The sequence below is a fragment of the Nannospalax galili genome, unplaced genomic scaffold (assembly GCF_000622305.1).
Source record: "Nannospalax galili isolate Female #2095 unplaced genomic scaffold, S.galili_v1.0 scaffold388, whole genome shotgun sequence".
NCBI lineage: Eukaryota > Metazoa > Chordata > Mammalia > Rodentia > Spalacidae > Nannospalax > Nannospalax galili.
Window position 1 is genome coordinate 2,802,253 of NW_008360304.1, and position 7,113 is coordinate 2,809,365.

A 7,113-nucleotide genomic window follows, 5' to 3' on the forward strand; every position below is an offset into this window, starting at 1 on the left:
AACTCCTGGAGGTGCCACCTCTGTGGAAGTGTGGAAGGAGAGAGCGAGGAGGGAGGAGGGAGGGAGGGAGGGAGGGAGGGAGAGAGAAAGAGAGAGAGAGAGAGGAAAGGAGGGGGGCCCTTATTCTTGCTCCTCACTCTCATATGTAGACTTAGGTGGAAACCAGATGATAGAAATCTCAAAAATGCAACTCACAGGGGAACAAAGTTAGGAACAAATCATTCATGACCCCACAGAGTGGACCCAGGCCGCCTCGCCAGCAGGGATGCCTGATGCTCAAAGGCAAGATCGAAAAGGAAATGTATGGAATAAGTAAAACCAAACCATACCTGTCTGGAATACAATTATATCCATTTCCTGTTGCTGTTATAACACATTATGACAAATCTAAAAGCTTAAAATAACACAGCTCTCTATTACAATTCTGAAAGTCAGATGTCTAAAACCCATCTCACTAGGCTAAAGTCAGAGTCACCCAGGTTGGTTCCTTCTAGAGGCTTCAGAAAAGAGCTGGGTTTTAAAAAAATGTTTTAGGCAATCTTAACTTCCAGAGGCCACCTGCACTCCTTGGCTTGTGGCTCCTTCCTCTAATCACTCCCCTGCTTCCGTCATTATATTTCCTCCAACTCTTACCTTCTGCCTCCCCGTTGTAAGAATGCCTCATAAGTGCATTGATCACAACAGGATAATTTAAGATAATCTCCATTTCAAGAAACTTCATGCCATCCGAAGTACAAAGTCCCTTTAACCATGAAAGGTAACATACGCCCAGTGTATTGAGATCCTATTTGTAAAATAGGATGCCACAGTTTGCATGTATACTGGAGGGTCACAGACTCAACATCACAGGAAAGAAGGAAGACTGAGTAAGCGAGTGAAATTCTCATTCTAAGGGGGAGGCATTGTGGGGCAAACATGGCCTTCTGTCTGAGCTTGACTCACTCAGTTGAGGCTGAGCAGCACATGTTTCACAAAGGCTTGGGCCATTTCTGTGTTTTCTTGTGCCTCTAGACCAGCCATTAAGTTTTAACCACATAGTCTGAAAAAGATGTGTGAGGTATACAGACTCTTCTTGAATTTCATTCAAAGGCCTAAAAGGATTGTAGTCTACATGATGTCATAATAAGGAAAACATTCAGTTAGGTGCAAAAGAAAATATCTTAGCCTGAGCAATGGTTTGAAAATTTCAGATCAGATGCGGGAATTACATCTCAGTCAGAAGCAGCCCACCCATCTGGAGGAGATGGGATTTAGCACTCTCTATTGTCATAGAGGCTATCAGAAAAAGTTCTACTGGGACTGGAGAGATGATTCAGTGGTTAAGAGCACTGGCTACTCTTGCAAAAGACCAGGGTTCGATTCCCAGCACCCACATGATGGCTAACAATCATCCATAACTCCAGTTCCAGGGGATCTGATGTCCTCTTCTGATCTCCGTGGACATTGCATGACACCGATGCACCTAATTACATGCAAGCAATATACTCACACACATAAAAATTAAAAATAATAAATAAAATAAGAAAAAAGGTATAGTGTGGCCTTCCATGACTCAGAAAGACTCCTTTGGATTGATTTAGACTCCAGGTCTACATTCTGATCTCTGATCAGTAAGCAATCTCAGGCTGCCTGTGATAACCATCCTGTTATGATCATTGTGACTCTAGAAACCTCAACCCATCTAAAATATGAACAAAATAAAAATTGAACACAGAAATGATAAAGTCTACCAAAACCATGGTATTAAGAAGTAACTGTTGAGTGTAGGAATGTTTAACAAATACTTGCTAGTAAAAGCATACATTGCATCACAAAGAATTTGATACATGAGGAACTGGAAAGTTAGTCTTATGTGTTTATTTAAGATATGTATTTGAATTTGAGCTTATCATTTTAAAAGACATGAGAAAAATGTATTTGGGTTATAAGCTGTATTATACTGTTTCAAAGAACTTAAAAATTTTAATTTATTGTATTTACAAAAGTTTCTAAATATTTGAGGAAAAAATATTGCTTTTTCTGGTCACAACCTGCCTATTTGGCATCTGAGGAACTTAAAAAGAAATGGAACACATATTTATTAATGAAGTGTAAAATGTTAAGAAGCAATTTATTAACTAAATTTATTTTATTAACTATAATGTTTAATAGGATTCATTGTTATAGATGTTTAGAATATTCATTGTGAATGGGTAAGGTATTAAAGGTGCTTTGCCTTTACTTTACAAATTTCCCTAAACTCATAAACATTCTAAGAAGATTTTTAAGTCAAACCATAATCCTTAAAGTAAACAAGAGTTTAAACTGTATTTAATCAATTAATTTAAATTTCAAGTGTAAGTAGTGTTGTCTACAAACAACTATCTGGTGGCCTATCTCAGATATCAGAATGTACACTCAGAATGCCTAAATTTGAAAGCTCTGTGCTGAGTTAGTCAGGTTTGTCCCAAGAGAAAGCAATTTCATGAGGATTACACAAGTGGAGATTTATAGAAGGCTGTTCAAAGCATCATGCTTCATGTGGAGTTAAGCCCTGCATCTGTTCTAAGCTAGCCTTTATCCCTACCATTGTCACTTTTGCATCATTTATCCCAAAGTGAAGTCTTCCAAATCAGTTTGTTTGGTTAGAGTTCTGGCTACTCCAAAGGCTTGGGTGTGGAGTTCTCTATTTTCCCATTGGTGTACATCATTATGCCTTACACTGCATATGTGCTTTACTCTGTGGGTCAGAAATCATTGTGTGTTTCTTAGTTTTCCTATAGAATTTACACTACAGCAACCAATTCACCTTCACATCTCTTCCATTTTATGGATTACTCATGGTTTCCTTCTTTGGCATGTTGTTTTGTTTTAGAATGAATCTCTTAGGGTATGCTTTGTGAGTTTGGGTATTGATGGCATTGGATTTTGTGTTACTTGACATAAAATGATGCTTTCCAGAATATTGTGAGGAGAGTGAGGTGAGGCAGTAGGGTCCCTTCTAATTTTAATGGTGGCTGAGAAAACAAACCTCAAGCAAAATAGGCAGGCTGGAGCGGAAAGGTGTCTTATCACCTGAGCTTTAGGATGACTGGCTAATGAATCTCAGACAGCATCACAGGTTCACATTTCATCTCTTATTATGTTGTGAGTCCTTATCACCTACCTGAGGTTGCTTTGTGTGTATTTTTCAGATTGGGTGTTAAAAAGCTCTAATTCAGCCCATTTCTGAGTTTCTCATATGCTCTTTTGTCTTTTTTTTTTTTTTGCCTTGATTATTTTGCAATAAGAAATTTACTCTGGGGGCTGGAGAGATGGCTCAGCAGTTAAGAACACTGACTGCTCTTGCATAGGACCCAGGTTCGATTCCCAGCACCCGCATGGTAACCCCATTCCAGAGAACCTGACACCCTATTTTGACCTCCACAGGCATTACAAGATACAGGTGCACTTATACACATAAAGTAAATAAAAAATAATAAATAAAATTTAAAAAAAAAAGAAATTTACTCTGACTTTATAGCCTCCTGCAACAGGCAGCATGTAGCTGGACTTTTACTTAAAACAGAAAGAAAACATGCAGATGTGAAGGAATGAGACTGTGTTAGGTGCATTTGCTTCCAAACTGCTTATTCCATTTGGGAAAATCAATCTACATTGTTTCCGCCCACTCAAGACTCTCTGGAACATACTAGTGTGTCTTAGAATGAAGTGTTTTTTCCAGAGTGTTTCTTTACATAGGGTGAATGATAAAATTATCACTCCAGAAAAGATGGTTAATCTTGGTTGTCAACTTGACACACCTGGGAAGAGGGAACTTCAGTTGAGGCATTTCCTCCTTTAGATTGTCCTGTGGGTATGTCTAGGGTATTTTCTTGATTCCTAATTGATGTACAAAGGCCATACCTTGAGCTCCTGCCTTGACTTCACTTAATGATGGGTCGTGACCTGGGAGTTGTTAGATGAAATAACTCTCTTTCCTCTCAATGTTGGTTTTAGTCATGATGTTTATCACAGCAACAGAAAACAAGCTAGGACAGAAGCTATTTAGGACAACAAAGAATTTTTGTGAAACTGGATTCTTTTGCTAGACATTTTCAGAATTATAATCAGTAAGCAATTTGAAGTCTTCACTACAGAAGAAATACTTTTTAAAATGTCCTCAAACCTATATTTTTCCTTTTATCTAACCTCTTTTCATTAGCTGTAACAAAGACTAGATAATTTTTTTTGAGACAGTGTCTCCCTGTAGTCACAGCTGGCCTGGAACTCACTATGTAGTCCAGGTTGACCTCAGTTTCACAGAGATCTGCCTGCCTCTGCCTCCCAAGTGCTGGAATTAAAGGTGTGTGTCACCACACCCAGCCAAGACTGAATCATTTTTCACTAAAAGCCACATTCTCTTTTTGACAGAATTTCTTAGCCCCTTTGCATCTGAATGGAGCCTTAGTGGCATTAAAAGGGAAGTGATATCATCTCTAGTCCAAGCAATAGTATGGGTGCAGGTTTATGCAGAGTATCCAGGGGTAGACCCCAGTGCTTTCCTAATGTGACAGAAACACAAGATGGAAGGAGCCTGAATCCTTGAATCCTCCTCTGCATGGAGCAGAGTTCCCTGATGACACTCATGGATGAACAAAAACAGCATCTATTGTGTTAGCACACTAAGGTTCTAGTATGATTATTTAAGTTAGTCTGCCCTACTTAAGACACTAGATAAGCATTAATTGATCAGAAAAATGATTGTGTATGCTGATGAACTTGCTGGCGATTCTAGGCATCCTTAAAGGTTTTCTTCCTTTTCTCCTTTCTACTTCTTTGTTTTCTAAAAACAAGACTACGAATCAAGTGTTTAAGACTAGAAATAAATCACATAGCGATGAAATGAATGTTGTAGCATATTACATAACCTTATGCCTCTTTTCTTAATCAATAAGCATATGAAAAGATTCTCAACATCACCAATGACCAGGACAATACAAATCAAAACCACAATGTGGGGGTTGAAGAGATGGCTCAGTCATTTAAGAACCTGTCACACAAGCACAGGGACCTGAGTTCAGATCCCCAGCCCCATGTAAAAAAAAAAAAAAGCCAGGTGTGATAAAACTTGCCTGTAATTTTAGTACTAGGGAGAGCTTGGAGGAGACAGGTGGATCACTGGAGCTTACCGGCCAGATACTGTCTCAAAAGATAAGGTGAGGAGATAAGGAGAGATGGCTGAATGGTAAAAGCTCTTGCTGCCAAGCCTCATGGGCTGAGTTTGAGTCCTAGGACTCACATGGAAGAAACAGAGAACAGACTTCCCTAAATTGTCCTCTTACTACCATACTACTGCCATAGGACGTGTGTGTGTATATGTGTGTGTGTGTAAGAGAGAGAGACAGAGAGAGAGAACAGATATAAACATACATACACACAAACAATCATCAGTAAATACATATAATATTTTTTTAAAAGCTAAAATCCACTTCAGACACAGGACTTGGAACAATCGAGCTGAAACTGACCTAGATGCCTCCTCCCTGAAGACTAGCTTTCATGGTATCAAAGGATACTATCCAAGCTGCCAAGGGAGAAAATCGATTAATGGTCCTACCCAGCTGTGAAGCCTAATAAACAACAATGACTGGCTCAGCTAACTATTGCTATTGTTGCAGTAGTGGCACTTTTTTCTTGGAGGTAATCAACAGCTAAGGCCCACTTAATGAGAGGGAACTCATGTGCAGTACTGTAAACATAATTAAATACACATGGCTGAAGAGGTCTTAGAGAAAAACCTACTTTTGCCACATCACCAGACCACTGTAATTTCTTACTTTATTCTAAATATGCATCCTCATATTTACCAACAAGTATACTTTTCACCCCTCATCAAAGAAGCTTATTTTTGCAACAGATGGAGACTATTACCGAATACCAGAACTGGTCAAACACAGAGAATAAATGTCTATGAGACACTTAACCCTAAGTGACATACATAGGATGAATGCATCTCTTAACTCTCACCAGAGAAGTTTCTTCCGCTGCAGATAGTGATTAACACAGAAACCCACAATTAGCCAATGTGCAGAGAACAAGAGGCCAGAGAGTATTTATCCTTGAATAGGACAGTTATTTCAAACCTCTGACTTCCAAGGCTTAAGGATCATTGTGAAGGAGATGGAACGATGATTCAAGGATACAGTCTTCCAAATAGCTGATCAATTACTCATATGAACTCAGTAATGGTGACACAAGTCCTGTACAAGCTCAGATTAGACAAAATCCCAGCATAGACATGGGAAAGTAAGAAATCCCAACCCAACCCAAGGAACTTTTGGCAATTGATGACTTCTGGGAGAGGGTGAGACAGTTTCTTATACAGAGACTCTTGGGACTCTTGGTGGGCCCAATGAATGGAATCACACTGAAAGACATTGGGGGCCACAAATCTTACTCTATAGGCCACACAAATCATACTCTTTAGGAGGCAGTGGGGGGGCAGTGCAGAGAGCAGAGCAAATCTAAATGCTATCAAACTATATTATATGAAAATTGCAAAAATTCTATTTAAAAATGCAAAATAAAATAATAGGTGGGATGACTGTCTCCCATGGCCTGTGGGCTGTCTAGCCTCAGGTTCATAAGCCTGATACCAATGTCAGGTATGGGTTCCATCTTAATAAGAGACCTTAAATCCAATTAGAAAATTGTTGGCTACTCTTAATAATATGCACACCATTATTGCACCAGTGGGCACACCTTGCTGGGCCAGTTGTAGCTCGCAGGATTCACTTTCTCTTTAGGTAGCATCCATAGCACCTTCCAGCACTATGAAAGCTAGCCAATAGAGATGAGGCTTTGAAGTGAGCACCAGCTTGATTTCTCCTCGTTTGTTCTATAGCTCATATATGTAGTATCTTCAGCAATGGGCTCTTACTCTGTGAAATGCGTGGGTATCCAAGAGCAGGGGTAATGACTAGTATTATTTAAGGGTTTTTGGGACCCCTGGTCAACAGCTTCAAAAGTAGGAGTCCATTCCTAGCACTGGGCTTTTACTTTGATTGCCTATGGTGTCTAGTAGGGGCAATGTAAGTCTTTTTAATCCCTTTTTATAATGTCTATATATATATACCTTAAGAAACTTCTACA